Consider the following 23,676-nt stretch of genomic DNA (forward strand, 5'->3'; position numbering starts at 1 on the left):
TTTGCTTTTTCTGTTTGCTCATGAGTTTGGTAGCTTGATCCTGGGTTAGGCAAATGTGTGAGAGAAATTTCATGTGTTGCTTTCTGACCAAGCAGGAGTACTATTTCTTGGTGCATTATGAATCTGATTTAATGAGGTAGGTGTTTATTTTATTGTTGTATCTGGGTGTTATTAAGAGTTAAAGCTCTCTTCTATTTTGCTGGGTAGTCATCTGTTTCTGTATTCTTTTCTAAAGAGCTTTTCCTGTTTACAGATTCTTGGCTCTGGCCTCCTTAAATTTTCCTACCCCATTTCTTAAATTTCATTTATTCTTCAAACTATTTTTTTACTTCTAGCTACATAACATATTTAAAAACTTCTATACTGCAGTCTGGTCAGCAGTAGTTTCTTTCTCTGGCCATGCAATAGTTGTTATGACTGTGTCTGTCAATATTGTTACAAGGCATTAGCTGTAGAAGGCATGCCCTGCAAGGCTAACAAAAAAGGAATATTGAATTGTGTTTAAAAGCTAGGGTAGGTATGAGGAGTACAACCAGCACCTCTAACAGGGAGACATTTCCCCTCATGCAGGACAGTGGGCACATTCTCCAGCATTCTGTTTGAACCAGCTCATTTCAATTTTCAACCCAGAGAGCAAAACTCAAAGTACTCCTGTTCCTCCTGTTGCTATTTAAAGTAAACTGAGTGATGTCTGAGGCACATGGATACTCAGGATCCCATTGTGTGTCCTATTGAAATTGATGAACAGTTGCACAAGCAGCAGAAAAGCCCCAAGGAATGCTGTGAACTGCTCACCACACATTCATATTGCTCCTTCTCAAGTTTTGCCTGCAGCCCTGGAAAGCACATGGTTAAATACACTGAGCTACAGTTTTCCCTTTCTTTCAAGGAGTTCAAAAGACTTACACCCACCAGCAGCAGAAATTTGTGGGAACTGAACAAAGGAAGGGTGCTAGGAGTTAACTGCTTCAGCTTGGCTTTTTATGCTTGTTCCCCCGATGTGTGAAATGAATCTGTATGTATAAGATATAAGCAGCTTGAAACATGGAGAGGGTTTTTAATTGAAATGTGTTCTTTCGTAAATATATGTGTATACAAATGGAGCCTAGTCTGTTCTGAAATGTGTTTGAGTGAGAGAAAAATGAAGCCCTGGACTTCAGTGTGAATTTGATTGTTTATTCTATTTGTATACAGTAAGGCTGGAGGGAGATGGGGAAATAATTTTAATTTAATTGATCAGATGCTTTCTCTAAGGATGACAGCCCATAGAACAAACATTTTTAAATGTTTATTCTATTGTTTTTTATGCAGTCCTTGTTTCTGTGTCTTTTGATGAAAAATAATACCTGTTTAAGAAGAAGGCAGGGGAAGAACCTTTCAGGTGTCCAAGAGAATTTATGTTGCTTCCAAACACCGAAGTTTGGTAGATGTTGCTTTATTTTCTCTCTCTGCTGAACAAAAGGTCAGGAGCAGCATCTCTGAATGTATGAAGCTTCTTCTCAGTTTCTAACACGATGTCGTTCTTTTTCCCATTGAGCAGTGAAGACAAGTCTCACATAGAAAAGTTGAAGAGAAGAAAGGGTTGGAAAGGTTTCACAGTTCAGCATACCTGACATCCATAGTTATTCAGTGGAGAATCTGAGCAGGTATTTAACTTAGCCTCAGAATTAAAGGCATGTTTAAATAATCTTTTAAACTGGGTCCAGGATTATAGCTGAATGTGAAGAAGGTTTTCTGACAGACATAGGAAGACGAAGAAGTAATTTTAATTTGACATTATGAATATTTAAACAGAAAATCATAGAATTAAGAACTAAAAAGAACCACTTGTAGTTAAGAGTTGTCTTGATTGGTCTGAAATAAGGGGATATTTTCCATTTGAATTTTGAGAATAATTTTTAATACATTTTGATAGCAATTTTAAATTGATAAGTTATTTTGTGATTGAAGAGCAAAATAACCCCACTATCAAAAATATCAAAGTACTATGTTTTTACCTTTTTTGCATATATGTCATAAACTCCTGATCCAGCAACAGCTATTTTTAATAGTAAACATTTTGGTAAAATTGACCCAAATGCCAAAAAAAATTTCTGTAACTCCATATAGAATCTTTCTCATTTCAAAGAAAAAAATTTGTCCAGCTACGATCTGGATAGTGCAGGAGCACTTTACCTCCATACCCTACTGTCCTGCACATTCCTTCAAATGTCAGGGTATATGCTGGCTTAGAAAGGTTATTCCAGCAAATGGACAACTGTGAGTGAGCAGAGTAGCAAGAGAGGCAGCGTGTCAGTGTCAGCAGTAAGGCATCAGTCTGTGATGGTGGAGCAAGGGCATGTTGAATGGAGCTGTTTGTCATGTACTAGTGTGGTGGTGAACACAGAAGTCTGGATAAGGCTAAAGGTCAAATTTCTGATATGTGCAAGGGGTACAAGTTCACTGGCTGTGGGAGATTGAACATCACTATTCAGGCAAAAGGGTCTTGTGATGAGTTAAGTTAGAAAAAGCAATGACAGAAATATGAAAAGTTCTCAGGGGAGCTACTGACCCCATTGAAGCGACCAGGACCTTTGCCATATGATGTACTCCACTCTTTCTCTGTGATATGAGATCCAGGGTACCTCAGGGTTTCCATGTCGGAGTGTGCCTCACAGCTGTAAACTGAATAGGAACTTACCTGGGCATGTATTCTGTTTTCCTCTTTGCCTGAGTTCACTCCCCTGCCCAAGCACAGGCTTTTTCACGCAGAATCTCAGCTATGAGGGATGTCAAACCTCATCTTATCATAAGAGCTCCCCGTCTGGGTCACAAAGAGATAAATATTCTGAGATACTATAGTAGAATGCTGTTTCCCCAGTGGTTAGGAACTGTGGAACATGAGTCTCTCCTTCCTGCCCCTGGCGGGATTCCCCAGGTGGTCTTGCCCCATAGGCAAATCTTCTGCAATACCAGGTCAACAACGAGGCACTGAACTCCTGTTGATTATCTCACGTTTATGAATGCATTCAAAGTTTCCATATGTGAGGGGCAGATTATTTTAATCATGAAACTTTAAGCTGCTATTTATAACAACTAGAGCTAGCTACATCTGGTGCCTATGAGCTCAGTCCCTTCATGCAAAGGTTTGTGTCTTTACTTGCTGCAGAATATTAGTATTTCCATACCCTGTGAACCAAAGGCTGTGGTACTACATGAGTCTCTCAGACTGCAGGCACTTGCAGATTTATCCTGAGCATGCAGACGTCCTAAAACAATGTCAGTGGTAGAGAGGAAAACAAGTAGGGAAATTGACTTTAGGTGTTTAGCCTTAACAGGTTTTGGGTTTTTTTTTTCTCCAAGGTGTCAAGGGGGCAGGGTGATATAAGTTCCCTTCAACAGCTGACCCTCTGTGATAACCCACTTGACTTTACAGCATATTATTTTATGGATCCTTTGCATAGTCACTGCAGTTGTTTTAATCTCAGAATTCAAACTGACCAAAGATATTCCAGCACCTTGCCTGGAGCCCAGAAATAGACTCTCCACAGCTGAGAATTCAGGTTTTATCACAAACTGACCTGAGGATGTTTATCAGTGGGTAGCTTGTGTTTATTAAGTATTTCAGGCTTTGCCTGTGCCTTCTAATTAAATCAAGCAAACATAATCATACAATCAACATCACAAAAATGAGGTCAACGTACGCTATTCATAAATTATCACAAAGCATCTGTCACATGCTTAATCTGCTTTTTAAAGTGGGGGGCTGCCTTTGCTTAAGCTTGTGTCTTAAGCTACTGCTTTAGCCCCTGTTTTTTGACAGCGTGTGATAGGAAGGCAAGATTACTTATGCTTGTATGTACAGTATGCAGTGTAGAAGCAGCTGACTCACTATCAAGCAGGATCTCTAAACAAGTTGTTTTAGTGTTGGAACTGAAAACTAGGATCCACAGTAGCAGCCCTTCACATTTTTAAGGATAGAGCAGAGGTGGGGATTAAGGAATTGCTCACTCTTTGGTCTGCAATTGTCATATAGCATTTTAGGACACAGAATTGTCTTGTTGCTGGACTCAGTACATGTCCCTTCTCCTCAAAGTAAACAGTACAATTTCCCTCTTTACTTTGTCTTCTGCAGCCATGGTAAAGATGAAGTGCTGGGGAAAACTGTGTTTTATGTTGCATGCACTGTTAAGAAGGAGGAAGACCTAAAAACCATTTGTCTGTCAACCTTTTGCCTTTATCTGTATGAGCTACCAAAACCTTGGAGGTAAACACTTGTAGAATATAGAATACCAGTTCTTTCTCCTCCAAAGTAAGTGATGATATTGAATAGCAAATGAAGCCTTCAGTCTAGCCTCAAGCTCATGTGCTCAAGTGTGGCTCTTGGAACAGTTGCAGGAAGAGGATAATAACTGAGGTGGGCATTGTTGCAGCCAACACTTTTGGCATTGCCTCTTACTCTAAGCAGTCTAGCTCAGGCTGTTCAGAGAGTGGAGAGAAATGCATTTCCTCAGCTATCCTGGTCGGGCCTTCACCACAAACATCTGAACCAGCATTCTTAACAAGTAGCCAAGAAAGCATCACTTAGATCACACCCATTTGTCTTTTGCATACCACCATAAGTATAAGTGAAGAGCCAATTTTAATTAAGGGTGTCGTTTTAGGATTCCTCTTTGGTGTCCCAAGCACTGTCTAACCATAATGGGCCTGTCCTTTCTGGTGAATGGCACTATCACTTTAGCTTCATATCACCTTCATTGTCCAAGCCTGATTCCCCTGAGGACATACATCACTGCTCTACAATGAAACAGGACCAAGCAAAATGTTACCAGAATTGGGAATTGCTATGTTCACAGTAATGTTTCTTGTACTCAAATAATATTCTGCTTTAACAGTGGAAAAAGCAGGCAGCAAGTTTCCTTAAAGGCAGTGACAATAGACCTGTCAGTCACCTCAACATTTTTATTCTGATAAAATGAGTTTGTTCAAATCTTCTAGGGACTTCTTTCACTGCAGTTGCATATATTTGCATAGTGATTCTCAGATAAGTGCATGCCAATAGCCACTTCTGTGAACAGATGTTGACAGAAGTATCAACAGAAGTATCAGAGGTACGTGAACAACGATGTCTTTTTGCATGCACAGAGAGAAATGCATAATCTAGTAGTATGCTGGAAATTTGTTAGTTCTGCCTTCCAACATGTCTATCAAGTCCCTGCATGCTAATCAGCCTTTGCAAAAGTATTGATGCTTTGCAGTATTATCAAGCAAGAATTTAGAATAAGAAAGGGAGAACCAGAAGAGATGTGCTAGAGTAATACTGTTAATAAAGACAATGCATGCATATTTTATGGCAACTTTTTAAAGAAAAGAAACATTCAATTTCAAGTGCTGTATTTGTCAAACAGTGCAGTGGTTGAATGTGTTCTTAGCTGTTACCATAACAATAATTTAGCAAATATTTAAATAATTACCTAAAGCTTCAGTTGTTATAGGCTGTTTTAATAGTAAGTGTCAATGAATCCACTGGCTATCTAAATCTCCCTTGCATGTTGGTGTTATCGAGATGAAGCTTATGAAACAGGGACACTTAGTAGAGAGCTGTCACAGGCCAGGATAATAGAATGGAAAAGAGAACAAGTTTTACATAAAGTCTCAGCATACTTCATGCAATAAAAATACTTGTTAGCTAAAAACTAGCGATAACCTACTTTGCTGATGATAAAAGCAAAGAAGGCATATGTTTCCAGATATTAATATATTTTTCAGGCCAAAATGAAATTATGCAGCATGCAGTCCAAGCTCAGAATCAGGGGAGGGAAATGCATTTAATTTTCTCTGTTTCTGTTCCTCCTGTTATTCTGAAACAAGTAAAGAGTGGTATTCCAGCAATCGCTCAGGTTCTATAACTAAATACAAAATCTAAGGTGCACTTAGACTATGAATTTTTTTTCAGATTTCTAATGTGACTAATAGGAAATCTATTCACTTTAATTTTTATTTCTCATTGCTGGTTTTTTTAAGGTTGACCATATCTAGCATTCCCTGAACTTCTTTGTTTCATCAGAGTATGCGATACTGGAAATTTTGTTTCTTCTCTTTTAATACTTTCTTTTGTTTTTATTTGTGAACAAAAAATCAATTTTTCCATTCCTAGAAACAGTTTAGTAGCACTTTCTTCTTTTTTTCAACATGGCAAATCATTTGAAGCAGACTCTTGCTCCTCTGGAACTCTTTTATTTCTGACAGGAAGCAGAAGACTTGATGAGAGCATGCAAAAAGAAGAAGCAGGGCAAACTAGATATTCAGTTGTCAGGTCCAGAAGTCCTGTCTTGATGGCTAATTTAACTATTCCAAACATATATTGACAGTTGCCAGCAGAGGAAACCTTTTGGTAGTGGCTGTAAGGCATACTTTTTTAATGCTAAAATGGGTTTTCACATGACACTCTGAATACTTGTCTGAATTCTTGTCCCAGTTTGCCAGTCTTGGTATTTTGGGGGTGAGAAGGAAGGAGGCATACACAATCACACAAAATTCCAAGGTATACAATCCCAGTTTGCCCCCCTCCCCCTTTTCCTAAAAATTATAGGATCCATTTACAAATGTGCTTGCTGTAGATGAACAACAAATTTTCCTAGAAGTCATAGCTAAAGAAGAAAAGTAGAGTGAATTGTTACTTTGCTAGAGTGGGTCTGCCCCTACTTCACTATGGGTCTGGCTAATAATTATATATTTGTGAGAGCCTATACCTGAAATGCCCTGTGGTTTCTCTTGCAGTTCTCTACATGAAGATCTCTTGAATTTCCTACTTAGCAGACAGAGAATGTTAAAAGTTTTCTCTCTGGTTCTTTATTATGGGCATTTTTTATGATACAGGTACACATTGTTGTCACCAAATCTTACTAGAAGCCACACTTCACATAAAGTTTATCAACTTAATTGTTTTACACCATGCCTTCCTATTTCAGAAAATTTCTCCAGGAGTCATTTCTATTACTCTTTGTGCAAGAATTTCTCATGGGCTGGAATTTTTGTGTTAGTGACTTTGACCTCTTTCAGAGATGCAAGATTCCCTTGACACTGCTGTAGAAATGTCAGTACTAACATTACATTCCAGTTCTTTCTAACTACTTGGGGTTTCAAGCCTCTTCCTGTATCTGAAAACAAGAAGATTGATATTGGCCATAGAGATTTTGAAAAATTTTCCTTCAACATGATTGTTCATATTGGTGGCCACCATTTATTGTAATACCTGAGCAAACTTTGAATACCTTGATTTTCTTTAATTCTCACTGTGGATTGCCCACTCAGTAAGAGGCTGACAGGCTTTGACAGCATCTATGAGCTTGTATTTGGCACAGTTGCAAAAAAAAAAAAAAAAGGAAATCTTTGAGCTCTTGTAATTTTATAGGTGCTAACTCATTAATTGCTGAGAATATTACACTGTGAGCTGGCTTGTTTGTGAGATGCTTTGCAATAACTATGGCATAGGCTTAAAGCAGAATCCCAAAAATTAACTTAGTGACTTTAGCCGCTCTGTTGCTGCCATTAGATTACTGAACCATAGTGATTCTGTTCTATAACGCAATGCTTGTTCTACTTGGTTTTATAGGACTGACTTTCATACTCAACACCAAGTGCAGTGATATAGATGTGCTAGATTGTTTAGTAAAACCATCACAAAACATTCAGACTGATTATGTAAGCTTTTAGGCCTTGAAGTTTATAGAGTTGCAACAACTTCCTCTGCCAGGGCTCTTGTAAATATTCTGTATTTTAGTATATTCCAAGTGCAGCAGTCTGCATCCTTACAGGCATTCAGTTAGATTTACTTTCTGAGTTTAATTTACATGTTCTGAGTATCAATTCAATTTGTTTAGTCACTTTTCTTTATAGAAAGAAATTCTCCATATTTTCTTTATAGCAGAGATTTGGTAAATAGAGTTGTATCTAGAGGACTATTTATCTGGCCCAACCACATATTAGATGAAGCAAGTTGTATCAAGAGATGGCAAAGTAAGGGCCTGAGTCTCCATAATATAAGAAATAGCTAGAAGAAAAACACAACAAACTACAGAGGAAAAGCTGCATGAAGGAGACCTTGAGCTTTTGGCCATAAACATAGTCTGACAGTATGAAGGATTTAGGGGAATCACAAGGGCAGTAACTTACCTGCAGGTTTCTCATCCCTGTTGTTTCTGGTTCCCTTCTTTAGTAATTTTGTTCTGATAAGCAGAGGACTAAACAGTCAAGAACAGAGCTAAAGTCATCTTAAGACTTGTTGGAGATGCTAAAATAAGAAATGGTTACCTTGGGGTACAGTGAGTCTGAGCTGGCTGATGTCAGGGAGTGACGTTTAGTAGATTCTACTAAAAATATGTGTGTATTCAGTTTTTTTAACTGATCAAAAAGCAGGGGTTCAGAAGTCTGATCTCTGGAACTATTTATTTGATGAACCTATTTTTCTTTTAATAAAAATAAAGTCACTTTTTGGCAGGGTTCTCTATAACCAATTGACAAGTCTATTTAAGTCTGCTTCCCAAAGTTTTATTTTTGTATCCTATTTGTCATCAGCTAATGAGCAGTGCAAAGTATTAGTTGCTGAAGCATGTGGTTAGAGCAGCACTGGACTCACTGGGCACTGATTATTGAAACAGAAGTTAGTTGGTAAAGCTCCAAGAATCAGCTGAAACTTGGTTTTGAGTGTTGTTAGAACCACTTCCACATGTTTGCCTATGAATCAAAGGAGACTTCATTACAGTCTCTTCAACTATATTTTTAAAAAAATACCCTTGGGCCTTTGCCAGGTGTTGTGCTTAGTGATACTGAGAAATAACAAGCTGATTAAAACTCTAATCTTTTATGCTCTATTTATTGGGGGTTTTTAACCTAGCATTTAAAAGCTTCATGTATGATTTTAGGACTCCATGCACACAGGAAAGAAGCAATCCTGACACAGAGCTGACAATTGAATGTAAGAGGCCAAATGTAAAAATTAGAAAGAAGGAAGCATTGACAGCATCACATAGAGAGGGTTTTTTTGGTTTGTTAAGATTACTGCTAAGGTAGACATGTCTGTCTGTTTAAGAAAGCAAAAGGAAATTTTGTAACGATAGATGAAAAACAGAACAGTGAGGTAACTGTAGGGGCAGATTGGTGAAAGTGGAAAACTTTATCTGACAGTCTTGCAGTGCAGTAGTGGAAGAAGTGGTGTGCTTGAAGGAAATAAACTAGTCAAACATCCATTTTTCTAAGTACCATCCTAAGCTCATCATTTTTCTGCAGAACAGTGGATCTGTTAGGTATGACTGAAGTGAGTGCTGCAATGGCTTAGAGGTCTGCTGAAGTTTGTAAAGGTCTCATCAAATTGCCCCTCCACCCTATGCATCTTCCTGCTCAAGCCTGGGACTATTAAAGACTCCTTTGTAACTAAAAGAAGCAGCATTTTGCCTATTACAATGCAAGTGGTGCTTTAGACTAGGTAAATACTTCCTGGTTCTTAACATGATATTTAAGACTGCAATTCCTATTTCACATTTTACAATTTAGGTATTAATCTTTGACTCATCCCTGACATTCTCCTTCACACCTACAAGTACTTTGGTGTACAGTATGTTTTGGAATTTAACAAAATTAGATATACTGCACTTTGCCAGAGAATGACTAGAGATGGAGTACTTTTTTCCCAACCTAGCCAAGTTTAAATAACCACTTCTGCATCCTTAGCATGACCATGTGTGTCAGGGCAGCTATTGCACCCTAACACATTGGAGAGGAATAAACTGTGCAGATAGGTTAAAAATGTTTCTCCTATCACTAAATTTTATTTTAATACCTTTCTTGTGTGTGCATCTCTGTGTATGTATGTATCTTCTCCCTGAAGAAGTTTTATGCTATAAGTATTTCAGATAGGGACTGTTCCACTATATGTATTTCATGGATGAAATCTCTGTATTTCAGGATCTCTCCCAGTATTTCCTAGGCTTATTCAGTGACCTGTAAGACATAGATCAGACAAAGAAATGTCTCATTTCTGTTTTTCTTTTCCAAATTGATTTTGTATTTTCTAGTGGAAAGCCAAGAAATTTAAATGCTGTGTAGCACATCAGCAGCATCTGGTTTGGAAGCCAGATGCTGACATTAGCTTCCTCCTAATGTGCCATTGCACTTATGTCATAGCTGCTAACCCCTGCTGTAAAGCCGAAGTGGATGTGTGGCAGAGATCAAGACCTCAAACATATTGTCCTACCTGTAATTTGGGTTTCATTCTGCGTGCTGGAGCCAGAACAGCTATGTCCTGAGGAAATAGCTCTCTGTGCATTTATGCTTCTGGCCTTTAGCTTCATGGGGTTTTTATGCTTTTTTTTTTCCTTATCATCACAAGCTAATGTCCTGAATCTCATGTTGTTGGGTCTTTGTGCATGAAAGAATCTGAAAAATTGCAGAAAGGATGAAATGTAAAAAAATTAATCTCAGAAGAACACTGACAATGAAGAAAGTCTTGACATGGGAGTGGAAATTGGTGTGGATATACCTTACTAAAATGTATTGAGCACTTAGATATTGTGCCAGTGAGTTGAAACAATGGCAAGGCACAGAAAGACTGCCCTACTACCCCACTAATGGTAATGGTCTGTCCTTTCATCATTCTCTCTCTTATTCCCCTGTTTGCTTCCATGGAGCAAGGAAGATCCTCTTCTATCGGCTTTTGCTACTGATTTCAATGAGAAAATATTAGATGGTAAATTCTTTCAGGCAGGGATTGTTTCTTCATTGCCTGACACAGTGGGACTTTTGAGTCATGACTGCAGACATTAGGGAATCAGGCAAATTATGAGGAAGAATAATAATGGAATAGCGCAAATTGTAAATGATTTATTTCCTGAAGATTGTTCAAAGCAGATGTACACAATGCTTAGTTGAATCTCTCAGAAAAATCCAGGTCTGCAATGAATAGAGAGATGAAATGCAGCTGGGATGGAGCTGTCCCTTCTAACCACAGCAGAAGGAATACATTCAATTAATTGCATCTTGGATATATGATCTTCTCAGTCCCAGGTCATGACTGGGCTCCTTCTCCCAGCCAGCTCTAGGTTTAGACAGGGCAGAGTTTCACAGCATAGCAAACTGCTGGGGAGGAAGGGAGCCTGTAAAACAGCAGTGGATACAGAACTCTTTGCCAGAGCTGTTTCAGTTGTTTGCTTTGCCAAGCTGCTGCTGCCAGGGAGTTTCAGTTCCTTCCAGAAGCAGCAGCTGCTGCCCCTCTAACTGCCCCAGAAATAGCAGAGACACAAGTTCAGCTTCTGTGGCAGAAGAAAACCCAGTGCCCCAAAAGTGGCTTTTGGCTGCCACTTTTGGGAGCAGCAGCATTTGCTGTTGCCTTGCAAGGGGGAAACTCAAGCCACTCTCTATTTCACTAGCCAAGTTTTAGCTTTTAACAGGCTCATAGTATTTATTAGTCACTTCAATCTGAACAGATATTTCTCTGGTTACTCTTGATTAAATAATGTTTTTCTAAGGGGGAAGAGTGGATCTTTCCACTGTGATTGCTTGTCCTCTTTCAGTCCTATCTTATCTCTCTGGAGTCTACTGCTGGATCTTGGACTCACCATTTCTTCCAGCATTCACCAACTTCATCTGGTGAATGTGATTTAAAGGGACAAATTTAAGTGGGGTTGTTTTATTTTTCACAGAGAAAAGATGACAAGAAGTCTGTGACTAGATGATGGGAATTTATTTATTACAGAAACACACATGAGCTGTAAGAGTAAAAAAAATCATGGATATGAAAATGGAAGGACACCTTTTTGGAATAATAATTGCAATAGTCCTGTCATGCACCTAGGGAGAAATAACCCCATGCATGAACACAGGTTAAGGATTGATCTACTGGAAAGCAGTTCTGCAGAGAAGGACCTGGTAGACAACAGCAAGCTGTCCATGAGCCAGCAGTCTGTCCTTGTGCCCAAGATGACCATTGGCATCCTGGGATATATTAGGAAAAGCATTGCCAGCAGGTCAACAGAGGTGATCCTCCCACCTTACTCAGCCCTAGTGAGGTCACATCTGGAGTACTTTGTCCAATTCTGGGCTCCTCAAGACAAGAAAGACATGGAACTCCTGGAGTGAATCCAGTGGAGAGCTGTAAAGCTGTTTAGGGGACTGGAGCACCTCTTCTATGAAGAAACACTGGGAAAGCTGGGCCCTGTTTATCTGGGAGAAGAGATGACTCCAGATGGAAACATGGTAAGTTTCACTTCAGTATGAGAAAAAAACTTCTTTACTTTGAAGGTGATAGAGCACTGGAACAGACTTCCCAGAGTGGCTGTTGAATCTCAGTCTCTAGAGATATTCAAAACCTGCCTGGACATGATTCTGTGCAACCTGCTCCAGCCAGGAGTTTGGACCAGATTATTGTGACACAAGTAGGCTTTTCTTTTTATACCAATAACGACAATATATGGGTTTATCACAATCCTCCAGAGGACTGGGAAATCCAGTGGATTATTACTTAGTGAAAAATCTTTACAAAAGACGGACAGGACTTGAATAGCAGGTGCTTGAGGGGCCAGACAAATAGTCATTTTAAGCTTCTAAATGTATTTCTACATTATAAACATGGTGATCAACCATGTTCTTCAAGTGTACTCACGTTTCAGAGTCTCATGGTGGTTTTCTAGTTGCCTACAGAGGACTAGAATTCTCCCTTTGGTGAAGTAACTGAATACATTATTTCTATGTGACATTCTAGTTAAACCATCTTCCTCAATTATTCATGATATGCATCAGAGGAAAAAAGGGGAGAAAATTACAACTTGCATCAGAACAATTGGGAGCTATTAAGAAAAGAAATTCTTATCATAAAGGTATTGTAACACTAGGAAGACCTACCAAAGAGGTTGTGCTGTCCTTCAAGGGAAGATTTAAACTGTAGGTTAGAGAAACACCAGTGAAGAATGAGCTTGGTAAAGTTATTTCTGCTGTGGTGCACAGGGATTAGAGAATTTCTTGGGTCTCCTTCTGCCTTGCATTTCTATGAACTGGGGCTTTTGTTGTTTGCTGTGTGTTTATTGATTTATCCCAGTATACTCTTTCCCATTTAAACTGCAATTCTGCATTAAGTATTGCCTTCAAAAACCTTTTCCTTTTTCAGTAATCTTTTTCCTGAAGAGCACGCTACATCTCTCTTTTATTAAACACACACTATCTGTATGTTCCAGTCTTCACTTCCTCAGGATTTTAGAGTTGTTTCCAGCAAGTTGTGTTTTCTCATAGGCTCCAGGCATTGAGAGAAAAATTACAGCCTAGAAGGAAAAGTTTGCATAACTAAAAAAATGTTAATGTCTCCCAATATGCAGTATTCACATGGGGCTTGCAGAAGATGGGCATAAAACCCAGAGTGATTTCAGTAGTGCCAGCATTTGCCTAGAGGAGCCCATCATACACACTAGAGATGTTATATGCTATAGATACTGTTCAAATAGTCCCTTTCATTAGGGATGCTATAATTCAGTTATACTCCATATCTTATTTTCATGCTAAACCATGTAGAGAGCATTTTTACAAGGGCATGTAGTTCTAGGACAAAGGAGAACTACAAATCAAAAGAGTGTGGGTTTAGACATGATAGTAGGAAGAAATGCTATGCTTTTAGGGAGGTGAAGCACTGGAACAGGTTGCCCAGAGAAGCTGTGTATGCTCCATGCCTGGAAGTATTTGAGGACAGATTGGATGGGACTTTGAACACCCTGGTCTACAGGAAGGTGTCATTCCCATGGCAGGGGAGTTGGAACTAGATGATTTTAAGGTCCATTCCAGCCCAAACCATGCTAGGATGGAGTCTCCCTTATTTCTACACCAGACAACTCGTTCTCATTTGTTATGAGACCCACTGAAGCCTCCCTGTGAGCTGCAGATGTTGAACCACCACAACGAAGATTCTCACTAAAGACTTTGGTCCTGTGAGCTCTTAGTAAAAGAAGTGAGGAATGGAAGACAGGATTACTCTGAAGTAACCTCAGGAGTAATTGTTGTTTGTTGGCCATTGACTGCGTACAGAGCTGAGGGAGAATGGCTTCCCAGCTGAAGTATCTCTTCAGGTGTGAGAAACTGGAGCAGGAGAAGGAGTGGTGGTGGCTCAATTCAAACTGCACCTCTGTCCCTGGTCAAGTCCTGATAAGAAATTATTTATTGTTGGATGATTTTGTGGAAAGTTGTTCATAGAACTCTGTGACAAAGTGTGTTCCTTACATGGTTCATGGGCAGAAGCCCTTCTTATCCTAATACTAGAACAATGTGAATACCAAATACTTTCCACAGTTGGTGAATTTCAGTTTAGGACCTGTTTCAAAACAGAGATTGGTTTTATCTGTGCATTTTGCATCTTGGACTGAACTTCTTATATTCCTGTACCTACACAGGTGAAAAATACAAGCCAAATAAGAATTACATGGAAAAATCTACATCACAGGGTTACAGGCAGGGTTTTCTAGCATGCTGCAATATTCACTCCATATACCAATTGTCTCCTCCTTTCTCTAAACTCTATCCTATTCCTTTTTGGCACGTTGCTCTTTCTACCTACCCACCACTTGTAGTTCCAGATAGAAAACTAAAGTTAAAAGGAATTGACCATGCCTTTGCAAGGTCCAATCCCTGAATCACTGTCTAAGCAGCTCCTTTACTGAAAAAGTTTCTTGCTAGACCTTCATCTAATTAAACCATATTAGAAGGCTACAGGTATTTGTCAGTGGTCTATGCCTGCCAAAGGACTAGGACAAGGATGTGAAAGAGAGATGATTTAGAGGAAGCAGCTGGCACTGTCTGGCTTTAGTCACCATTGTAATGCTGCTGTGCCCACTTACTTCCTCTGCTGAAGTTGTTTCCTTTGCACATGCTTTTTGAGGGAGCTGGGGTTGTTTAGCCTGGAGAAATGGAGGCTTGAGGACACTTTATTGCTTTCTAAACTGCCTGAAAGGAAGTTATAGCAAGTTGACTGTCAGTCTCTTCTCCCAGGCATATAGCAACAGAAGATGAAATGGCCTTAAGCTCCATGAGGGGAGGTTCAGGTTGGACATGAGGAACAATTTCTTCACTAAAGTGGTGGCAAAGCATTGGAAAAAACTTCCCAGGGAGGCAGTAGGGTCACCACTTCTGGAGATGTTCAAGAAACATCTGGACATGGAACTTAGTGCTATGGTTTACTTCAAGTGGTGGTGTTCAATCAGAGGTTGGACTCAATGACCTTGGAGGTATTTTCCAACTGTGATGATTCTATAATTCTAAAAGAAATACTGTAAAAAGCATTATCCTAAGTAAATTGTTCTCACTTTCTTCTTCATGCTGAGCATCTTTAAGAGGCATAAAATTCTGCATAACTTTTAATGTTTTCTCTAAATCTACTATTTTCTATGAAGATACTCAGCCTAGCCTGCAGGTGATACCCGTCCTTTCCAACTGGTGAGTGTTGCAAGACCTCTTGCTTGCAGAGAACTATGAGAAAGGATATAAGAACTCAGGCCACAGCAGAGCTACCTTATCTCTTGAGTTTAATGAAGTGGATCCCTTACACACTTGAAATCACTACTTGAGATACGTGGGAGACATTCTGATAACTTAAGTTTTTTGTAACAATGACAGAGACAGTGTATTAGCACACAATAGCTCTCTTCTTGCCTGACTTATTTATCTAAGTATTTATAAATTTATATGTGGATCTATGTTTACATATTTCAAAAATAGCTTTATATATTTCTTTAAAGCTGGCCTACTTGAAATTGAGATGGTTTTTTGTGCATGTCTGACTATTTCAAAGGAGGTAACAGAATTAAGTTATTACCTAGTATCCTTGCATTTAATACTGATTTTACTGTATGGTGTTCAGCTCTGAAACAGGTATAGATAAAAGCTGTAAGGAATAGAGAATAAGTCAGATGATCTGGACAACCAAATAACTGTAAGCATGTTCTCTGTTACAGAACAGAGAATTGTTCATAACACAGAGCTGTAAGCAATGGATACATTACTCCCTTCTGAAAAGGAGATTAAAGAAATCCATATTACTCCTATGTTTTAATTATTTTTATTTCAATATTTTAAGCCCCAAGTTCAAGCTGACTTTAAGTAATTTCTAAAGCTGTAAGGGGGTAGGCAGATGGAGGATTTACAGAGACTGCTTCCTAACTTTAAAAGCTGTTTCTATGACAGGGATTGGAGCCTGCAAAAATATTAAATACTGTCACTTTTTCTGGTTTGATAATCAGTGCTTGATTTCTCCTCTCCCTCCTCCTTTCCAAAGACATTGTAAGTTTTAATACTGGGCATTCAAAGACTACAGATACTACTGTTCAGACAAGATATTTTTGGCCTTTGCAAATTTCCACAATTGCTTTTTCAAAATCAATATTTTTTTAATTGGTCACTTGAGCTTTTTTCAGTGACGTTGAACCTCTGAGGCATGTCACTTCAAAAGCATTTTCTAAACATTGTAGGCGTCAAGGAGCAATTTTAGCATAAAAAGAAGGGTATAACTAGAGATGGCGGGGGAGCAAATTACATTTTGTATATATAGTATTAAATGCTTCCATTAGTTGCCATAGGGATGGGCAGAAGTTGGTCTGAAATGACAGCTTTTCTGATGCTTGATGTGTTTAAAAGGAAAACACTGGGGGGGGGAGGGGGTTTTATTGTTATTGTTACCCTGGGATACTTTTATAGGGGAAGGGAAAAATATTAAAGTCATATTTCTCAAAAAGATGCTTGGTGTCTACATTAACAGACCAGGCATCACCTTCACCTCTGCAGGGACACTGACCTCTACAAAACACACATCTTTGTAGCTTCAGGGCTGTAATTCCACAGCTGCTCAGAGCTTCTCATTTCCTTTTGCAACACAGCAGCTATAACCACAACCCCTCCTCCTGAGCAGTGTCTGTAAATCTGCTGCAGTCATAACCCATCCCACAATTACTGCTGTGCACACTCCCATTAACACAGGGCCAGAGTGAGACCTGCTCGTCAGACCAAGCTTTTTGATTTGCTCACTCTAACATCCACTTGGCTCAACTACTGGAAATCAACTGCAAGCAAGCCCTGGGTTTATAGTTACGATTTGAACTTCCACATAATTGTGTCAAAAAGCTCAGAGGTGCGAGTCGCATATCTCAGCGTGTGTTTTAAGCCTGCAGCCATTCGATGTTAAAGCTTTGTTCATGCCAAGCATGACCAGAAGCAGGATCCCAGCTGTGCAGTTAGCTGGCATTTGGAAATTTTGTGTGGATGGTGTGTGTGCCATACAAGGGACACTTGCTAGCTTCGCTAACTGAAAAATGAAAATGCTTTATAAATTACTACTACACAATATGCAGATGAGAGTCAACCAAGAGGCTAAATAATACAGCTTTGTGTTTCAGAAGGTAGTCTACAAGAGAAGAATCTGCTTTATAAGGATTGGAACTGAGGAAGTGTCTTACGGTCTATAATCTAAATTCACTTTCCATTGATTTTTAGTTAGTTTTTAAAGAAGCACCATGAAATTATTTTTTAATCTGACTTGTACACTGTGTTAAAAGTACCTTTTTTCTTAATTCCCCCAAGGGGAATGTTTTATTGCTGTTACTCATCACCCTGTGGAGCACTGAGCAGACACTGAGTGCTATTTTGAGGAGACCACTCATAGATGGTGAAATGTCATTTGTCAAGGCTGTTGTTTGTAGTCTGCCTGACACACTGCTGTGTAGTTCATGGGGATACACCTCACTGATGTGGCTCTACTGTCTCTAATAATTAGTAAAACTTGGGCAACAGAAAAAATGCTCAATTTTTCTTTGCAACAGGGTTGACTGAAAACAAGTGCAACAAACATGAAACACTGGACTGTCCTTGCCTGTAGTGTTTTAAAAAGATTAAAAGATCTCTTTTGTCAAGCGGAAGACGCTGGAGAAGAGGATCTGCATTAGCTGTTCCACAATACAATGCAAATTTGGTATTAGTCCTACAAATTCCTGCTGAAGGTGCAAAGAAGGATTGCTCAAAGGCAAGAAGAAATTCTTTAAAATGAACAGCACGAAGTTTTAAGTACTCTCCTGAGCCTGCCATGTATGGTTAAGGAGGAGGAGGATGTGGGCAGAAAGGCATGTCTGAAGAGACAGGAGAATTCATGTAACCCCCATCATGCTAATGGAATATGTAGCAGCAATTGCATATTCCTCTTTTGAGCCATACTTTTGATATCAGACAGAACTAACTTGACAGCACTACAGTTTCACTACAATTAAGAAAGAAAGAATCAGGTTCCTCTGGCTTGTTTTCAGACTTGTCATTTTTGACCTGCATTATGCAGGATCAAGTTCTTCAAAAAAGCGCAGAGAACACTGCAATATGTAGTTGGACATACTTACATATATAAAATACTCAACTTGTGCACATTAAAAAATTGCCTCCAAACTAAGTTGCAGGTACAGGTAAGCTTTGGAATAACTTTAATAGTGAGGTGCAGTAAAATTCGTCCACACTTCTCAAGATATCTGGACAATTTTTTCAGTTATATTCACCTGTTTCATTACAATTCCTGTAAATATTCCCACTGTGAAAGACACAGCTCCGCAGTAGCTCAAGAGCAACATAAGGTAGGAAATATAAGGCAGGAGGCTGTTTTCCCTGAAGCTCTCCTTGTTGATCTGTCTTACCAGGGAGGTTAATCTTAAAAACCAGAGACCAAACCATAAAAGGAAATGGTGTGATTTTTTGGAGGATAACACAGTATAAAAACAGGACAGGAGGTTGGGAGCATCCCACATAAGAAGGACACAGACTTGTTGGGGCAAGTCCAGAGGACAGCTACAAAGATGCTGAGAGGGCTGGAGCACCTATCCTATGAAGACAGGCTGAGAGAGTTGGGATTGCACAGCCTGGACAAGAGAAGGGTCCATGAAGAATTCTGAACATTCCAGTACCTAAAGGGTGTGTGTAGGAGAGATGGAAAGGGACTTTTTACAAGGGCATGTAGTGATAGGATGGGGGAATTGGCTTTTAACTTAAAGAGGGGAGGCTTAGATTAGATACTAGGATAAAAATCTTTACCGTGAGGTGATGAGGCACTGGATGAGGATGACCTATCTCCAGGAATGTTCAAGTCCAGGTTGGATGAAACTCTGAGCGAACTGATTTATCTAAAGGTGCCCTGCCCATGGCAGGGGGCTTGGATCTAAATGATCTTTAAAGTCCCTTCCAACGAAACCATTTTATGATTTTACAGTAAATTATTCAGAGACTGGAATTGATATGTATTATTTATCTATGTATGCACAGTGCCCTATGAATATTAAATCAAATTATGTTATTTGAGAACTACACCTTGTAGATTTGTTAATACTTCATAGTTATGTCTTTTCCTTACATAAAGGCAGTCAGCAAAAAGTTACTTGATTTTGTTCTAGCCAGAATGCAAGTCTCAAGTTTTTATTGAATGTAATCATGTGTATTTATGTCCAGCAGCTCAGTTGTTTATCCCACTTAAACCACTGACCAACTAAAACCAGGCTTATGAACGATCTGCTTTCGGTGCTATTTCTCAAATGCCACCAGGAGACACTAAGCATGCAGTTGTTTCCAGTTTCCCAGTGCTAGTTTTCCCTTTCTTCCAAAGAAGGTCAACATTGAGCTAGTACCTGTATTAGTGCAAAATAAAGGCATTTCCTCTTAAATTTTTGGCCAGCCACACTATCTTGTGCAGGGGGATGGCTCAAGCTTTTGCGACTGCTGAGTCCCAGCAGGATGGATGATTTTGTTGTCTTTGTTTCCAGCAGCTGATTTAGATCCTTTTGAAATTCCTTTGCCAGAACTCCTTGGAAAGTGAGCTGGAAGTCAAAAGCCTCCACCTTCCTAATTGCTGAATGCTGGTGGGGCAGTGAAGGCAGGCTTATCCAAATCATCTATTTTACTAGTTTCCTCCACTTTCCTTGACACAAATAGCTCTGTGTTTCACTACTTCCACTAAGTTGCCTGTGGGAGAGAACTAGAGAAAGTTCCTTTTGTTCCATTCCTGTGTAGTTTGTTATTGGAAAAAAAATCGAGTCATGTAATTGAGGAAAATGATGAAGGTCTATTAAAGCAGAAGAATTTCTGCCTGTATAAGGACTAGAGGAATAGGCTTTAATGTACATGCTCTCCTAAATTCTCACTTCTCTGTTTATCATATAATTATGACTTCAACTTCTCCTCCCTCAAATGAAGGCGTATCAAACTGCCATACATCATCTTAGAATAGGCTTTTACTATGCAGGATAGCTAACCTTTGTTCTCAATGACAGCACTTTAAAGATTTTTCTCAGCTTGCCACTTCTTGAACTTCTTGTTCATGACATGTGATGCTGGAGCTGCCTCCTTTCAAGCTCATCTCTTCTGCACTAGAATCCATGCAGTTCTTGCTTTAGACCTAAATAACAAGAATGTGACCTTGATGCTATGAAAGCACTGCCCAAACCTTCCACTGATCTCAAGAGCCAGAGTTACCTTTACATTCTCTTTAATGTTTCTGGATATTGATAACTTTTATGGCAGAAGCATTAAAAGTAAATACTGGCACTGGAAGCACCTTCTTCTGGACATCTCTCATTAAATTCCTGGTTTCAGCCTAAGGATCCCAAAATGGAGTTGTACAAAATTTCTACAAGGTTCTGAAAGCATCAAAGTTAGTCTCGATCTCCGTAAAGAATCTGCAAACCTCATTTGAATATTTTTGTCTTTTGCTGTTTGTTATGTGCATCATAATAACTGTCTTGCATTACAAATAAGAAATAGAGAACACATTTGTGTCCTAATTTTGGTAGCAATCCTCTCTTTTTAACATATCTAAGCACAAGACTAATCATTATAATTAAAAAAAGCCCATTCTTCACAGCTTAGGGGCTTAAACTTTTATATTCTTCCTTTATTCTGAATGTATCCCTCAGGAAACAACTCTCTGTAATAATCACCTTGCCTACACTTCTTCAGTCACACATTACATTCTCTCTCCCACTTTCTTTCAGGTTAATATTAGTGTTTGTCAGCAGCAGACTCTTTTTTCAAGGCTCTGAGTCATTACAGTAACAGTTATATTCTCAGTAGAGTTCAGGGTAGGAAAAAACCTCAGCCCAATGCCTACAAGTATCTGACTGTTAGAGAACCAGAAGGCTACTCACTCCTTTCTCACTCCTTTTAAATGCCAAGTGTTCAATTATGTTCCTCTTAAGATTTGGGAGAGTTTTTTGTTGGCTTTCTTTTTTTAATTTGGGGAAAAGTCAAATGTGATGTAGTAGGTTACTAAAGCTCATGATGAGGAATTTTGGCTTCAGATTTTTCCTAAGTGTGATAGGTTTTTTCCAAGTATTTCTTTAGCAGAGTTTGATTGGTTGGTATTATGGTCTAGCTCACAAGGCATTCAGTCGCTGTCTAGTCCTATATAGATACCTGTGTATGTTACAAAATCACTTCACCTGTTACCCTAAACAGGGATCTATACTGATAACAGTCAATAGCAGAAGTTTTGCAAGTTTGGCTTCAGGCCTTGATGAAGCACAGGAAAAACAGAGAGCTAGAAAGTACAGTTTCCGGTTCTGGCTACTGCTGCCCTTCCCTGTCCTGTCCTCTGAGATGCTCTGCTGTTCTTTGGAAACCAAGTCAGAGTACACATCTCAGTGGCCTATGCTTCAGCACAAGAGTTGTGCGCAACTTTCGCACTGAGCCTCAGGGGTATGTGAAGCCTGATCTGGGGATCATGTTTAAAACAGATCTAGACATGTAAGCTTTTCAACTGAACTGGATTTCTGTTTCTGAGGGCTGCACTCTTCCTGGACTGTGGGTCAAATCTGAGCCCACACCACCATCCTAGAGATTTTCTAATCAGGCAGGCAAGGATTTCCCTCATGATGATGAATGTTACAGAAGCATATAAATACATAGGCACTGTTACCTTTCTTGTTGCTAAGTGCTCCCTAGTCGGAAAGAACTCTTAGCAGTTGTCAGAAATGCTGCACTATAATTTAAAATAAACTTAAATCCCTGAGATGGATGAAGGTATCAAGATGGATGATCTTGCAATGGTCAGTAGAGAGGCTGCTGGTGATTTCAATGACTTTGCTTGCCAGTCATGATTGAAGATGACCATGCATATTGAAAGGGACACAGCAAAGAGGATCAGGAGGATACATCAAAGGCTAAAGGATAGGTGCTATTAAACATTCTCCAGCCTGCAAGCTTGTAGTTTTTTTCAATTTCCTTCTGACTGAGAGATTGTGTCCCGAGGAAAAACCAAAAGTATTCCATATTGCTTGCAAACAGGCATAATCCTTGGAGTGAGTGATGTTCCTGTCTTCCATTTTCCTTCTAAAACTCTGTGCTTCCAGCCTTTATTATTTTTCCTGGTTTTATGTTAAAGAAAGCCAGCTTGCCTAAACAGGCAACTGGCCCCTGTAATGGATCCAACTATTATCAGAGGCCAGCTTGGAGGACAGCTATACAACTCCATAGCTATACAGCCACTGTTCAATAGTCATCATGGCAAATACAAACCCTCCAAAATGCAAAGATGGAGGTGCTAGCAACTCTCCAAAATGAAAATAAAGCAGCTTGCAGTGTTCTTGTGGATTGCTTTTGCTTTAATTTGTCCTTAGGAATGAAAATGTTTGTCACATCTCTGAAAACAGAAACACAGTTTGGTAAACCTCATCTACCACTAAGGTGGCACAGGGAGACACCTACTCAATCCAACTATATTTAGTGGAGTGCCACTGTAGAAACAGCCATACCAGACTCTACTTGGAGTTCATGTTGCTTCTCCTTATCTTTGATGCTGTCTGGATGCTCTGGAAAAGAATATAAGAAGCCTTAGGAATGGGAAGCCATATAGTAATCTCTTCATGGGGATTCTTACTTTCTAACTTGCTCCAAAAAAATCCCTGTACTCTGAGGGTTTATTCATCTTCTTGGGTTTGTTCTTAAAAACAAACAAAAAATCCTATGCTACTTGATATAGAGTTTTCTGATACTGAAAAGACCCAGTTTTGAGCACCAGTAATGTTTGGTGGCAATGGATTTTAGAAGGTGTTTATATCTGACCTTTTGAGCAAAATATCCGCAAAAATGAGATGACTAGGTCTGCCTGCTTATTGACACTTCTCTTGACCAGCACTCCTGAGTTTAAATTTATCAAAGGATCATTTTATCACTACCTTCTTCAATTTCTTACTCACTTCCGAAAAGGCTTTAGGGAACTTCTCAAAGACCTGCTGGAAAAATCAGGGTCATGATCCTCTTGTGAAGGATGCCCATGCAACTTAATAGAATGGCCCTTCTTAGCCCCTAGTGCCTGGCTTGATCAGGATTCCAAACTATGTGCAGCTTCAGTAATACTTAACTAGATCAGCTGTAAGCCACAAAGAGATAACTGCTATATTTCAGTTTATTAGCTATTCAAGCTCACTTTTAAACTTTTAAAAGGCAAACTATAATTGAAAAGATCTCGGTAGAAACATATTCTGCTTTCACAGTCTATGGATATGCATATTTAAGCTATCATGCCATGACACTGTGCTCTTTGATTTATATTTTTACTGATGCTTTGACTGAGTAGTTTGTTGCAATGTACTGCTAAATGAAGGAAAAATCAAAAACTGCATCAGACAACCACTCTGTATTTCATTCTAGAAAATAGCT

This window comes from Melozone crissalis, unplaced genomic scaffold (genome assembly GCF_028551555.1).
Source record: "Melozone crissalis strain CALT ecotype California unplaced genomic scaffold, PUWL_Pcris_2 ptg000042l_1, whole genome shotgun sequence".
Lineage (NCBI taxonomy): Eukaryota > Metazoa > Chordata > Aves > Passeriformes > Passerellidae > Melozone > Melozone crissalis.